The sequence below is a fragment of the Octopus sinensis genome, linkage group LG25 (genome assembly GCF_006345805.1).
Source record: "Octopus sinensis linkage group LG25, ASM634580v1, whole genome shotgun sequence".
In the NCBI taxonomy this organism is placed as follows: domain Eukaryota; kingdom Metazoa; phylum Mollusca; class Cephalopoda; order Octopoda; family Octopodidae; genus Octopus; species Octopus sinensis.
Window position 1 is genome coordinate 28,494,704 of NC_043021.1, and position 7,297 is coordinate 28,502,000.

A 7,297-nucleotide genomic window follows, 5' to 3' on the forward strand; every position below is an offset into this window, starting at 1 on the left:
AAGAACAACGGCAAAATGGCATATAAAGAAACGTTTTTTGTTTTCATTAACAATCCAGCCTATAAATACAATATGTATTTCTTATCAAATGAGCCATCCTTTCCAATGGAGATTTCAAATGGAGTAACAGTCTTGGAATCTTGGTGCAAAATTTTGTCACGTTTGAAGTGTTAGAAAACCTGTTCCTTCTTGAAGTGTTTGGAGCTGTCTCTTGGGTTTCTGACATCAGCTGCACATCTTTAACACGTCCCTGCATAATGTATTACATTTTGTGAAAAGCTAGTCAGTGACTATGAAGAAAGAATGTGGAAATGGTAAAATAAAGCATTAAAGAATATTTCACGTTGTTTTAGCTTCGTTAGTAAACAAGAATTCATCTCATTTTCAATATTGTTATTTATTTACACCTTTTTTAAAACATGCAAGCAAGCACAGAATCAAATACACAGAAACACAAAACAACACACACACATGTATATATATATAATATATATTATAGATATATATATATATATATATATATATATATACTATATATATATATATATGTGTGTGTGTGTGTGTGTGTGGGTGTGTGGTATGTATATGTATATATGATGAACTCTCCAGTCGAAGACGACGTATAAGAGTTCAGGGATTGCCGAAGTATAGAGGCACATAGCCTAGTGGTTAGAGCAGCGGACTCGTGGTCGTGGGATCGCGGCTTCAAATCTCAGACCGGGCGATGCGTGTGTTTATAAGCGAAATATCAAAGCTGCATGCGGCTCCGGCAGAAAGTAATGGCGAACTTCTGATGACTCTTTCGCCACAACTTTCTCTCCTCATTCCTCCTGAATCTAGCAGCGCACCTTCGACGGACCGGCGTCCCGTCCAGGTGGGGAACCTATACGCCAAGGAAACCGGGAAACCGGCCCTTATGGGCCAGGCATGGCTCGACAAGGAACAAACAATAACAACAGCAACAACGACAATTTCCGAAAGACCTATACAACTGATTTGTTTGTAGTGATCAAACGTTTGTGCCACAACTCCATCACTGCCTACATCGAATTAGCTAATATATATATATATATATATATATATATATAATACACACACACAAACACACACACACACGTATATATGTTTGTGGTCTCTCTCCCCGCACCATTGCTTGACAACCGATGTTGGTGTGTCTACACCCCAGTAACATAGCGGTTCGGCATAAGATACTGATAGGATAAGTACTAGGTTTACAAAAAATAAGTCCTGGGGTCGATTTGTTCGACTAAAGGCGGTACTCCAGCATGGCTGCCGTCGAATGATTGAAACAGGTAGAATATAATAAAAGAATAAATAAATAATACATATATATCTATATATATATATATATATAATTATATAATATATATATACAAATATAAACAAGAGCAAAAGAAAATTATTTCTACGCCAATATGCTGATAACAGACTTTTAAATCGTCGATTTCCACATATTATTATACCCACTACAGAATTACGTTGTGCTGGAATCGAGGAAAGCTAGCCAGCAGAATTTTTTTTTAAAGTTCGTTATTTCTATATTGAATCAATTTCGGAATTAATCTCATAATAGATTTTTTCCTCTCAGTAGAAAATATGAATAGAAATACTTACATGCGCCCATGGAAAAAAGAGCAGAAAAAAAGTGGGTATATAATAATATGTGGAAATTGAGGATTTAAAAGTCTGTTATCAGCATATTGGCGTAGAAATAATTTTCTTTTGCTCTTGTTTATAAGTTGTTTATAATTTTAACCTGTAAAGGTATTTTAATATGGTGCCATTTTTTTATGAAATGTTTTCTGTAAGAAAACTTCATTGTATATTAGTTAGTAGTAGTAGTAGTAGTAGTAGTAGGTATATATATAAATATATATATATATATATATTTGTTGCTAAGATAGAGAGACGGATGGCACTGCCTATGACAAGGACAAAAGGGATCATGTGATCATTCTAACACGTCACAGCACTGTTCTCTATTCCAGAGCAGCCTGCTGTTCAGGCGCAGCTGTGACTATGTCGTAAGGAGTTTCCTTCTCAGCTACATGGCTCCAGATTCTCTCCCACAACGTGACACCTTGAGCAAGTATCTTCTACTCTGGTCCGGGCTTGATGAACTTTGTAAATGTATTTGGTAAACAGAGGCTGGAAGAAGCTTGTCATGTGCCCCAAAGTAAACCTGTTCTAATTGAACTCAACCTTTCTAGTATATATTATATATATACATATATATATATATATATATATAATATATATATATATATATATATATATATATATATTATATATATATATATAATAAAACGTTTAAATATTTGTTGTGCAAGATTTTTTATGTGAAGTCGTGTGTTGAAACAGATATTGTTATATTTCGGAATGGTCATTTTGCCAGTTTAGCCAATAAAAACACACGCACTATATATTTGGTGTTATTTTGCTTCAATGTTATTTATTTTTTACATTAATCTTAATCTTATTTCGGCCAGATAGAGATTTAAGCATGCACAAATGAAGACATACAATAGAAATACAAAATGGCTGACGGTTAGTAAGGAAAGACACAAATAAGTGAGAAGAAAACAAAGGACCACTGATGTGGTCACAGGAGTGTGACAAAAGAACTCTGGCCGAAATAAGATTAAGATTAATGTAAAAAATAAATAAAAAAGCAAAGTAACACCAAATATATAGTGCGTGTGTTTTATTGCTAAACTGGCAAAATGACCATTCCGAAATATAACAATATATATATATATATATATATATATATAATATATATATATTATACACACAATAAATCACAATATATGTAATATAATATATATATAACATAATGTATGTAATATATATAATATATATTATATATATATAATATATATGTGTGTGTTGTGTGTGTTGTGCGTGTGTGTTTGTGTGTGTGGTGTGTGTCTCTGACAACTGATGCTGGTGTGCTTACGTTTCCGTAACATTAGCGGTTTGGCAAAAAGAAACCGATAGCATAAGTACTAGGCTTACAAAGAATAAGTCCTGGGGCGATTTGCTCGACTAGAGGCGGTGCTCCAGCGTGGTAGCTGTCAAATGACTGAAACAAATAAAAGAATACACGCAGACATGCATGCACATATATGTATGTTTGAGTGCATTCGTATACATAGACATACATGCATATAGAAATAATTCCTATATACATCTACACTACATATGCATACACACGCATATATATATATATATATATATATATATATACATATATATATATATATATATATATATATATATCTATATATATATATATATATATATATATATAGAATATATATATATATATATGGCTCAGTGGTTAGAGCGTCGAGCTTACGATCGTGAGGTTGTGAGCTCGAATCCCGGACGGGCTGCGTGTTGTGTTCTTGAGCAAGGCATTTATTTTACGTTGCTCCAGTTCACTCAGCTGTAGAAATGAGTTGCGACGTCACTGGTACCAAGCTGTATCGACCTTTGCCTTTCCCTGGATAACACTGGTGGCGTGAGAGAGGGGAGGCTGGTATGCATGGGTGACTGCTGGTCTTCCATAAACAACCTTGCCCGGACTTGTGTCTAGGAGGGTAACTTTCTAGGTGCAATCCCATGGTCATTCATGACCGAAGGGCGTCTTTACCTTATATATGTATATATACACATATATATATATGCAATATATATACATATACATATATACAATACACTAATGCTGTAGGGTAACCAGGCGTTGTAAATCTGGAATTATTTCTACTTCCCTCTTTTACTTAGGTGGCACGATGTGTATGATCCGAAACTTTAGATCCTTTTCCAATTAAGGCTGTCATTATCTTTTTCGTATATTTTCTGGGCGTGGAAGCGCAATGTCTCAGGGGTTAGGGCGGCGGACTCGCGGTCGTAGGATCGCAGTTTCGATTCGCAGTCCAGGTGCTGTGAGTGTTTTTTGAGCGAAAATGCTTGAAGCCCCACTAGGCTCCGGCAGGTGGTGGTGGCGAACCCTGCTGTACTATTTCACCACAACTTTCACTCTTTCAGTTTCTGTTGTACCTGTATTTCAAAGGGGCCAGCCTTGCGTCACACTCTGTGTCACGCTGAATATCCCCGAAAACTACGTTAAGGGTACATTTGTCTGTGGAGTGCTCAGCCACTTGCACGTTAATTTCACGAGCAAGCTGTTTCGTTGATCGTATCAGCTGGGACCCTCGTCGTCGTACCCGATTGAGTGCCTCGACGATTTCCTATGCACACATTTTTGATAGTTGCTATTTTCTTTCTTTTTACTAATGTTTTATTACCACCTTTTGTACCTTTTTTTTTTACATATTACTCGTTTGTTTCATTATATCATTGTATTCTTCGTTTGCTCTGTATATATGCGTGTTTAGTTCATTCACATTGTTACATCTCCTTGTCTATCTCCTATTGCATGTTGCCACCGATAATTTTTGATAATTTGCATTACGAGAATCTATTTTGAGCATTTAACACCATTTGTTTGTTTTTTTTTCGCATAATATTGAAAAACGCTTCAACAAACAATCCTAGGAGTAATTTGCCGAAATGAATGTATGTTTTACAAAGCATATAATACAACATGTTTTCCGCACACGTGCACTCATACACAACATCACTACATTTTGGTTGTAGCCGGTTATATTAAGTTATGTTACGTTAAGACGATTACGGCATTGTTTCAACAAACAATTATGTAAATCCCACTTTAAATGTATAAAATATGATACATGTTTTCTATATTTTATTTGTATTATATATATATGTATATATATAGGGAGAGTTAACGAAAGAAACAAAAGACCAAGACAGGTGGTGTACAAAGCAAACAGATGTATTAGTATAACGTTCAGGAATAGAAAAAGTTTTTTACGTTTCGAGCCTACGCTCTTCTACAGAAAAGGACACAGAATAAAACAAGGAGAGAAAAAAATGTGTGTAGTGGCTAACGATCTATCATGGCGTCTATCATATATCCGAAAGAGAAGCACATTCTAAAGCATAGAGCAGTAATCTATTTATAAGTATTTCACACTATATTCGGTCACACAGTGACCAATATAGACTCGGATGCTTATATATAAATACTCTTTTACTTCTTTCAGTCATTTGACTGTGGCCATGCTGGAGCACCGCTTTTAGTCGAGCAAATCTACCCCAGGACTTATTCTTTGTAAGCCTATCGGAGGTCTTTTGCCGTAAACACACCAGCATCGGTTGTCAAGCGATGTTGGCGGTGACAAACACAGACACATAAACATATATTCACACACACATACAGACATATATATATATATAAACTTCTTTCAGTTTCCATCTACCAAATCCACTCACAAGGCTTTGGTCAGCCCGAAGCTATAGTAGAAGACATTTGCCCAAGGTTCCACGCAATGGGACTGAACCCGGAACCATGTGGTTCGTATGCAAGCTACTTATCACACAGCCACTCCTACGTCTTGTTATATATATATATATGTGTGTGTGTGTGTGTGTGTGTGTGTGTGTGTGTGCGTGTGTGTATGTGTGTGTGTGTGTGTGTGTGTATGTGCGTGTGTGTGTGTGCGTGTGTGTGTGTGTGTTTTCATTTGGATATAATCGAAAATGCACCAATACTAGTTATTTAATCGACCCCGTCGTGAAAGATTTCATCATCATCATCATTGTTCGACCGTGGTCGAGACAATGGAATTTACCATGCTACGCCAGACTTCACCGTCCATCATGGCATTACGGAGGTCCTGTTTTTGGATGCCTGTATCCCTGGAGATTACATAGGAGAGTGTGCGCCCTCTGGTATTGCAAGTAGATGGCTTCCAGAGGAGAAGAGTAGAGATTACTTCTTTTTCAGCTCTACAACAATGTCCAGCAAACTGGACTCTCCTACCTTTCACAAGAGATGACACAGGTGGTAATTTCCCATATATTTGCATTGGTTGGGATGGCGCTTCCACGAGAGATTTTGAGCTCTCATAAGGAGGCGAGTGTAGGTTCCATCCAACCGCCTCTCAAGCTTCTTTGATAACGTCCAGGTTCCTGAGCCATATAGTAGAACTGGTTCGACTGTGGCTTTGAAGATTTCAAGTTTGAAGTCTCTACTTAGATTTGATGACCAGATGTTATGCATGTCATTACAGGCTGACCAGGCCATACCCTTTCTAGTTAGAAAGTCTTTTCCAGATGATGATATGTATGAGCCAAGATATTTATAATCAGAAACCATATTTAAGAGGCGCATTGTTGAGAGTATGGATGATGCAATCACTGTTAGACAGGCACTTGTTTATGTATTCAGTTTTGGCCTCATTGAGGTAAAGACCTACACAATTTGAGGGCTTGTTCAAGAGATTGTAAAAGAGACTGGGCATTGGAGAGAGAGAGACACTGATAAGAGCGATGTCGTCAGCAAAGTCAGTGTCTGTCAAGTACTCAGCTGGGTGTCTGGAACTTCTTTTTGGTTTTATTTCAAAGCCCTTGCCAAAGATTTCAAGTTAGTGGCTTCAGATTTTGGCACAAAGCCAGCAATGTTGGTGGAGGGTTACTTTGCCTTTCATCCTTTCGGAATCGAAAGAATGAAAGGCAAAGCCGACCACGGCAGTACTTGAACTCAGGACGTAAAGACGGACGAAACGCTGCTAAAGGTTTAGCTAGGCGTGCTAACGATTCTGCCAGCTCGCCGCTTTAGATAGATGAAGTATTCTATTTTGCTGAAGGCCTTGAAATTTTGTGGGAGGGGACTAATCGATTACATCGTTCCCAGTGTTTCACCGGTACTTAATATATCGACCCTGAAAGGATGAAAGGCAAAGTCGACTGCGGCGGAATTTGAACTCGGAACGTGAAGAGGTGGTGAATTACCGTTAAGAATTTCGCCCAGTGTTCTAACGATTCAGCCAGGTCGCCGCTTTAGCGAGATGAAATATTATTCTCTCATTGTTTTTATCAGCATTTGAAAGCGGTCATTTGAAGATTATGCCTTAAAATGTGTTTCGCTCATAAACACACACATCACCCGGTCTGAGATTCGAACCCACGATCCCTCGACTGTGATTCCGCTGCTCTATCCACTAGGCCATGTGTCTCCACAGCTCAGTGCCTTACGAAGTTTTAAATATTGGTTTCAAATTTTGATAACAACGCCAGTAATTTCGGGAAATAGTTAAGTCTGTTACAGCGATCGCAGTGCTCAACTGGTACTTATTTTATCGACCCAGGAAGGATGAAACTCACAGTCGACCGCGGCGAAATT

At 37.6% G+C, this 7,297-nt stretch overlaps 1 non-coding gene across 1 annotated transcript; it reads left to right on the top strand.

Annotated features, from left to right (window-relative positions):
• Window positions 1–1,910: 1,910 nt before the first annotated feature.
• On the top strand, window positions 1,911–2,024 carry LOC115224579. Its single transcript, XR_003882865.1, has one exon. It is a non-coding gene; the product is annotated as a U6atac minor spliceosomal RNA (small nuclear RNA).
• Window positions 2,025–7,297: the final 5,273 nt, after the last annotated feature.